General features: G+C 39.9%; 1 pseudogene; it reads right to left on the reverse strand.

The window, feature by feature from the left end:
* Positions 1–1,055: 1,055 nt before the first annotated feature.
* Positions 1,056–2,848, reverse strand: LOC122019230 (annotated as a pseudogene).
* Positions 2,849–8,898: the final 6,050 nt, after the last annotated feature.

Here is an 8,898-nt window from a genome sequence, read left to right on the forward strand (position 1 = left end):
TACTAGGCATGATAATGGTTGAATTCAAAAATCATGGAAGGACCAAGAGCATCATATAACAAATCAGTGACCCTGAATTCTATTGAACTATTAATCATAGACGAGCACATAGCTGCCAAAATTGAAATAGAGAAGTTCAAAGACTACATAGAAACACATCAAGCACCAGGGGAAAAGCATAGCAACAACAAGATCTGATATAACGAGGGAAAAGCTAAGAGACGTTCATAATCAATCAAAATCAAATATGAGTTTGTATCAATTATGATACTGAAGCAATGTTGGAAAATGCAACAAATTATCTTTAGGGCTTATATGCAAAATGGAAGATACTGTATTATTACCATTGCTGGAAGTGAATCCTTGTGATCAACTCCAAAATTTTCAATTATATCTTTCATATATTGCATGATATAAAAACCACATTGCTCCGCATCTGGTTGTTGAGGAGCCTATGTTAGAAAAAAAAAATTGGAATAACTCCTTCGAGGATAGTGAAACAGTTGCTAATCAAAAGGATCAGACATACCTTGACAACTTCTCATGTTGGTTGTTTTTTCCCTTTCCTTCCCACCTCCGCATTATACAATTTCAAGGCCCTTCATGCATATAACCCGTGGGAATTGTATTACCACATCAAAATACATCCATGTTTCAACAAAGGTAAGAAAAGAAGCAAAAAAACTTACATGTTGACAACATATTTCCAATCTTGATCACGAATGCGGTGACCAAGAGGATCTAACAAAAAATTAATCTCTATCTCAACATTGATGATAGTCAAAATCCAGTGAAAACTACACAAAGAAATATAACTAGTGTATGCATCCTGCATGTTCTCAAAATATGCAAGTGAGAGTGATATATAATGTTCTCCAATGCCATCTATGTCAAACTCCAAATGGATGCAGGACCGGTCCGAAGCTGAAGTATGAAGCTCTCGTCTTACAACCACATTAGCCCTTGAAGATGCACAAGTTGTGTTAGATATGCTTTTCATGGACTGGAAAATCCTAACCAGTATTGTTTTTAAGTTGTCTTTGTAAAGAGCATCTCTACCTGCATGGATGTTGTATGTCATGAATAGCATGGTCATTTGCAAAACTCAAACTTTTGTCCAGATATGGAACTTCTTCAGGCTTGACAAATACAACTCGGTATTCAGGAATGGCAGCTGTATAAGGAGTGCACCTGTCTCATTTTCATCCTGAAGTAACTTATCCAACTCCGGCCAAAGAAGCTCCCTCCTGAAAGTACAGTTGATATTTCATATTTCACAAAGGAGTAATGAGATAATGATGGGCAAAAGAGAAAAAAAATAGAAAATTGAAAAATAGCAGTAGCCGACATTGAAATTTGGATGGCATGCATAAAAGTTTGCTGATACTACATACCATGCAGAGAAGTCATCCTCAATACCCTGATCATCATCTCCCAACCCCACTTGGACAATGTGCTTGGCGCCTATGCAGAGGAAAAAAAAAAGATAGAAGAATATCCAAGTAAGAATGATGCTTAAATTCATTAAACACATCTACAAACTTGCACATGACTACTACATTACAGTTGTATGTATGAAACTCACAGATAACATGACTACTCAACTGTTTCTTAGTAACTCCTCATACCATGTTGACTTTACAAGTTTTTAGAGTAACAATTAGTCTACAAAACAAGTTAAATTCTCTAGAAAAATGAAATGCATGAACTTTGAGCTTGCAACTGAAGATAGGATTTAAAATCAGCTTTAGGAGCATATGTGACTTAGTCAAATCACAAACTAAATAAATCGACTATATACCTTGCTCATGAAGCAGTTCATCGACCACCATAGCAACCTTTGCAAGGACACAATACACAAATATATCAGCCAAGCAATTCCCACAAAAAGAATACTAACAATTTCATCATGCCAAACCTTATTAAAATGTTCATATTTCTGATTGCCCAAACTAAACACACCAAATTGAAGATTTTCCAACCAGGTTCCTCTCTCTTTCCCCTATAAAAACTAATAATCAGCAATCGATCAAGGCAAAAGGATTATTGGTAGAATAGATTAACTAAATGTGCATGCTTCCAGAACCTCTGTAAACCATTTGTAGAACCGGGCAGCATTATCAGTAGGCTCGCCATCTCCATACCTAAAGAAAACAAAGGGATCAGCTCGAACTTTGAGGAAACTGATCGTTTATAAAAACAAAAAATTCCTGGCTTTCAACTTACGTAGCCAAGAAGAACAAAGCCAAGCTCTCCTTTTTCAGGTTCTCCTCGTACTCATCATCCTCAGTAGCATATTCGTCCTATAATTGAGGAAACTAACTACAGGTTAGTCAATTAATTAGTAGTATTTCCAATTATCTGAAACAGAAGGAAGATGATCTTACGATATCCACGAGTTTAAATATGGCATTAGGGTACCGTGCTTTTGCCTCCTCAGCGAGCGCCTAGAAGGGGGGAAAAAATCTAAGATCATGGGAGAAAAATTCAAAAAATGAACTACTCGGATAAAAACCCTAACCTTCGCGAACCCCTCAGCCGTCCTGGTCTGCGTCCCAAAGAAGATGGTGACCTTCTTCTTCCCTTGGCCCTCCTCTGTATCCATCTGGGTCTTCACCACTAGCGATTTTGGCGGCTCGGCGGGCTTCCTTCCGCTCGATCGCCAGACGAAGAAGATTGCCACGCAAACGACGAGCACGGTGATGACGATGCTCATGACGGTGATCAGCAGCCGGTTCTCCACGAATGCATCCCCGGTGCCGGAATCGAGCCCATATCCGTCGGAGAGGGAGGCGACGACGGCCGACAAGAGATCGAGCGACGACGCCTTCTCGGAACCTATCTGCATCTTGGCGGATCGAGCGGTGAATCGGGAGCACAGATCTCCGATCTCTGTTTCTGTCTGCTTCGATTTGGGAGAACGAAGGAGGTCGAGATTGGGTCGGCGATGGGAGGGGAGGAGAAGATAGAGGCGGAGAAGGTGAGTCGCCCGAAGACGGCTCTCTGTCTCTGCCTCCCGTGGACAGAAATGCTAACTACATCTATTCGATTACCACCTGTTTTTTCTTCTTTTTTATAAAGAAATGCTAACTACATAAATCAGTGAGTAATTTTCATTTGGTTCTTCAGAATCCACCTACTTGTTTTATTTTTTTTCTTTTTTAGTTTAGAATATTATATTTTCATCCTTTGCAATGTATACAAATAAATAAAATAAAATAAAACATTATTTTTTCCTCCATCAACACTAGACATCAAGCAAAGTTTAGAACAGTAATGAATTATAATTTTATGTTATATTTGTTTCTTGAATTATTTAGTGTGTTAAAAAGCTAGATGGTACTTTATTTCTATTTTACAATTTATGAGGCGGTAAGCTGTGGAGGTAAAGTAAAAACGAGGTTAAAGTTTTTCATTTTTATAAGTTATAGTTTGTTTAGGAATATTTTTATTTTAGTTTTAAAAGAATGTAAAACAAATATTTAATATTGAATTTTAGCACTTTGAGATTTATTTTGGTTCATTAACATCACTTTTAACAACAATTTTTTACTATCCGATTTCGTAGATAGAACAAGAAAATTATCATAGACACCGGGTTTATAAACCACTATTAAAACCGGTGTCTATTAACGAAAAATGGGTGCTCATAGACATCGGCTAAAAAAACCGATGTCTATTAGCGAAAATCTGCGCTCATAGACACCGGTTTTTGGAAAAACCGGTGTAAAATACTCAAAGACATCGATTTTTTGCTTAAAACCGTTGTTGTTCCACTGATGTCTATGAGAGTTTTTGTTGTAGTGTTTGGCGCCGTCTGTGGAAACTTTACCTGAATCTGAGACTATAAGATGGAAGAGGCTGGAAAATCAAATCTACTCACCATTAGCCGTGAGGATCTATATTTCCTCATCAACACGCATGTGCAGAAGGCTCTACAACAACAACAGCAGTAACAACAAACTCATACTGGAGCCACTCTGCAGGTAGCTCATAATCCAGCAATTTCAACTACTGAGCACCGAAAGGGAAAAGAGCCAGAAGAGAAAGAACATGTATATTTTCCTCCAACCGCAGTTTCTCCGGTAAGGCAGCCGTGAGCCTTTCTTCGTACTCCTATGGAGTAGGGAGGACAAAGGCCTGTATTTCAGGAATCTTTCGACAAAGCACCAGATAGAGAAAAGCGTAAAGTTAAAATGATAACTAGTGATAGCTCACGGGAAAAAGTCATTTCTCCATTCTCTCAAAGCGTGTTGGATGATCCGCTTCCTAAGAGGTATCAAAATTTGCAGATTAGCGAATACACTAGGACTATAGATCCAGAGGATCATCTATTGAAATTTGAAAATGTAGCATTATTACAACAATTCTTTGATGGGGTGAAATATCGGATGTTCCTCACTACACTCGGAGGAGCTGCACAACGTTGGTTCAAGAGATTACCAGAAAAATCTATCCGAAAATTTAAGGATTTCAAGAAGATTTTTCTACACCATTTTTCCAGTAACAAGAGGTATCATAAGACTCCTTGGAGTCTATTTTCAATTAAACAAGCCTCCAAAGAGTCCATCAGAGCCTACATCAAAAGATTCAATCAGGTAGCTATCGATGTACCCAACGCTACTACTGAAATCTTAGTGAGTGCTTTCTCTCAAGGTTTAAATGATAATGATTTCTTTAAAGATCTGGTGAGAAACCCTCCTGCCAATTTTGATTCCTTAATTGAACGTGCCATTGAATTTATTAATGTGGAAGAAGCTCAAGCTGCCTTGCAGAAAGGAGGGCACTACTTCTTCTCCTACTCTGGTTAAGGAGAAGGCTCCTACCCCTGTTCCCCCACCTAGGGGGCCGCGGGAAATTCATCCACCTCATCATCATCCAGAATATCGTCTGCAAGCAGTGCAACATGTGGAGATATAGCCAGAGGCACCGAGAAGATGGTGCACTTATCACAAGACCAACAGTCATCATACTAAAGACTGTTTTGTTTTGAGAAATAAAAGAGCAAACAGGGATTGCTACCAAAGGCAAAACTATTATCGACAGCAATACCCTAGGTAGCAAAGTCCGCTCAAATTGGAATATCGCCCGGTCAAGCCTCGGCAGGACGCATTACCTACCCCGGCCGGTACGAGTCAGGTGTTAGAGAAGACTCAGTCTCAAGCCATGACCGCCCGACAAGAAGAAAATAAGAGTAATGCCGCCCAGGGCAATATCAGTATGATTGCGGGCGGGCCCACTGATGGAGATTCTAATAGGGCCAGAAAAGTGTATGCAAGGAGACTTGAGATTCATGCTGTGGGGTGCAGCATGGAACAAGCAGCTGGTCCCGAAATAAGTTTTGGACCTAGAGATCTTGAAGGGGTAGAAATACCCCATGACGATGCACTAATAATCAAGGCTATGATAGCCAATTATACTATTTCTCGTACCTTTATAGACACTGGTAGCTCTGTCAATATTATCTTTAAGAAGACTTTTGATCAATTACAGATCAACCCGAGCGAACTTCAACAGATGGTAATTCCTTTATATGGATTCATTGGTAATGAAGTACAACCGCTTGGTCAAATAATGTTGGTCGTATCTCTAGGGGAGGAGCCCCTAATGAGAACAAGAAGATCTTATTTTATAGTGGTGGATGCCCCGTCTACTTATAATGTGATACTGGGTCGACCGACCCTGAACGAGTTTAGGGCGGTCGTTTATACTTTATGTCAAAAGATTAAATTTCCTATGGATGACCAGGTCGGGGAAGTGCGAGGTGATCAAAAGATAGCCCATAAATGTTATATGGAGATCGTTCAGACTAAAGCTAATGCTACTCGAAAAATTCAAAGAATGGAAGTCAATGTCATTCAGGAAAAGCTGCCTGTTCTGGTTTATGAAGAAAAGGAAGAAGTCCAGATTCAGACCGATCGACCTGAAGCTACCACTTATGTCGCGACCGATCTTGATCCTACGCTAAAAGGCGAGCTGGTGCAATGCTTGGAGAAGAATAATGATGTCTTTGCCTGGACGCCCAAAGAGGTCACAGGCGTTTCCCCTGCAGTAATGGAGCATTCGTTGCATGTCTTTCCAGATGCCCGACCGGTCATGTAGAGGAAAAGAAATTTTAGTGTAGAGCAGAACCAAATCATCAAGGAAGAAGTAACCAAACTCATGGAAGCTGGCTACATCAAGGAGGTATAGTTTCCTAGTTGGCTAGCTAATGTGGTCTTAGTCTCTAATCCAGGAAACAAATGGTGGGTATGTATTGATTTCCGAGATCTCAACAAAGCTTGCCCGAAAGATTATTATCCGCTACCCCGGATCGATCAATTGGTAGATTCTACCACTGGGTGTGAGTACATCTCTATGCTGGATGCTTATCAAGGCTATCATCAGGTCCCCCTAGCAAAGGAAGATCAAGAAAATGTCAGTTTTATAACATCTGAAGGTACTTATTGTTATAATGTTATGCCCTTCGGACTAAAAAATGCAGGAGCGACTTATCAAAGGCTTATGAATAAAGTCTTTCAGAGGCAGATTGGAAGAAATATGGAAGTATATGTCAATGATATCTTAATTAAGTCTCTTCAAGCTATTGATCTGTGCAGGGATGTAGAGGAGACTTGCAAGACATTGAGGCAATATAGGCTCAAGCTAAACCCGGACAAATGTCTATTCGGAGCAAAAGGGGGGAAGTTCCTGGGGTATATGGTGTCTGAGCGGGGAATAGAGGCCAACCCGAGCAAAGTCAAGGCACTTCAGAACATGGAGCCGCCACGCAATATGAGGGAAACTCAAAGACTTACCAGCCAGATTATAGCCTTGTCTAGGTTCATTTCCAGGTCGGTCGATCGTAGCTTTCATTTCTTTAAAATACTCTGGAAGGCGAACAAATTTCAATGGAACGAGGAATGTGATAAAACCTTCCAGGAATTAAAAGATTACCTATCTACCCTTCCTGTATTAGCTAAGCCTATAGTAGGAGAGACTCTCTGGGTGTATCTGTCAGCTAATGAGAACGCTGTGGGCTTTATATTAGTTAGGCGAGAAGGGAAAGAACAACAACCTGTATATTTTTCTAGCCATTTATTAAAAGGAGTCGAGTGTAGATATACTACACTCGAAAAATTGTCTTATGCACTAGTATTGACTGCCCGGAGGTTGCGCCCATATTTTATAGCACATGCAATTATTGTATTGACCAATAGTACTCTCGGACGGGTGCTACTCAACCCGGAGGCCTTAGGTCGGCTGATCAAATAGACGATCGAACTTAGTGAATATGATATACAGTATCAGCCCCGCTCGGCTATCAAGGCACAAGCCCTAGCAGATTTCATTATAGAAGTTCAAAGCCCTGAAGAAGAAAATACTTGGAAAGTTTATGTGGATGGATCATCAACCAGACAAGGTAGCGGAATTGGTGTTCTCCTTATATCTCCAAGGGAAGATAGACTTCAACTTTCTATCAAGCTGAATTATAGAGCTACTAACAATGAGGCAGAATATGAAGCATTGATAGATGGATTACAAGCCGCTCGGCATATAGGAGCAGCTCGGGTTCTCATCTATTCTAATTCTCAATTAGCAGCCAAACAATTATCAGGTAACTTTGAAATTAATAATAATAGGCTCAAGTTATATGCTGAGGCATTTGATAAGTTGAAGTCTCAGTTTCAAGAAGTGAATATACAAAAAGTTCCTCGGTCTGAAAATCAGGTAGCGGATGAATTAGCTAAATTGGCCTCTGCTATAACACCATGGAATTTGGATCGACCAGTAGAACAGACTCTGTTAATATTTTGTATTGAAAGACAAGCTGACGTAGAGATACGAGGTGACTGGAGGGCGCAAATCATATTGTATGATATTTAAGAAGAGAGATGTTCAGTATACTATGATAGGGGAGCGATTATATAAAAGAGCTTTCTCAAGACCTTTGCTCAAGTGTATTAACACAGAAGATATATATTTTATTCTACAGGAGGTTCATCAAGGCTGTGTGGCAGTCATGCAGGAGGGAGATCCTTAGCTCACATAATTTTATTAGCAGGATATTTTTGGCCTACTCTACATGAGGATGCTCACAAATTGGTAAGAACTTGTATTTCTTGTCAGAAACATCAGAATATTCCGCATCATCCTACGCAATTATTAAGGACCTCTATAGTCTCCTGTCCCTTTGATCAGTGGGGCATGGATATAGTGGGCTCATTTCCTATGGCAACTGCACAAAGAAGGTTTTTATTAGTAGCAGTAGACTACTTCTCTAAATGGGTAGAATTAGAACCACTTGCTCGGATTACTGAGGATGCAGTTATTAAATGGAAAAATATCATATGCAGATTCGATATTCCTCATAAATTAGTTTCTGATAATGGAAGACAATTTCAAGGAGACAGAATCCTAGACTAGTGCAGAAGTTATGGTATTATTCAGGCATTCACCTCTGTGATGTATCCACAAAGTAATGGTCAAGCAGAAGTAACCAATAGAGAAATTATAAGGGGTCTAAAAACCAAACTGGATCATGTTGAAGGTAGCTGGGTAGATGAATTACCTAGTGTTCTTTGGGCATATCATACTACACCTCGAGAGGCTACAGGAATTACTCCTTTTCAATTAGTTTATGGAGGATAAGCAATAATTCCCATCGAAGTGGGAGTGGAATCTGATAGAAAACAGTTATATGATGAAGACAATGCTGGTCGACGACTCATGGAGCTAGACTTGATAGAGGAAATCAGAGACAAGGCCGCAGCTCGTCTCACTTCATATCGACAACGAATGAGTCAAAATTATAACAGAAGAGTTATCCCAAATTTTCAAGTAGGAGATCTAGTATGGAAGCATGTTAAACCCGTCGGGGATGTCAGCAAGTTAGCACCACAATGGGGAGGACCTTAC

This window comes from Zingiber officinale, chromosome 9A (genome assembly GCF_018446385.1).
Source record: "Zingiber officinale cultivar Zhangliang chromosome 9A, Zo_v1.1, whole genome shotgun sequence".
NCBI lineage: Eukaryota > Viridiplantae > Streptophyta > Magnoliopsida > Zingiberales > Zingiberaceae > Zingiber > Zingiber officinale.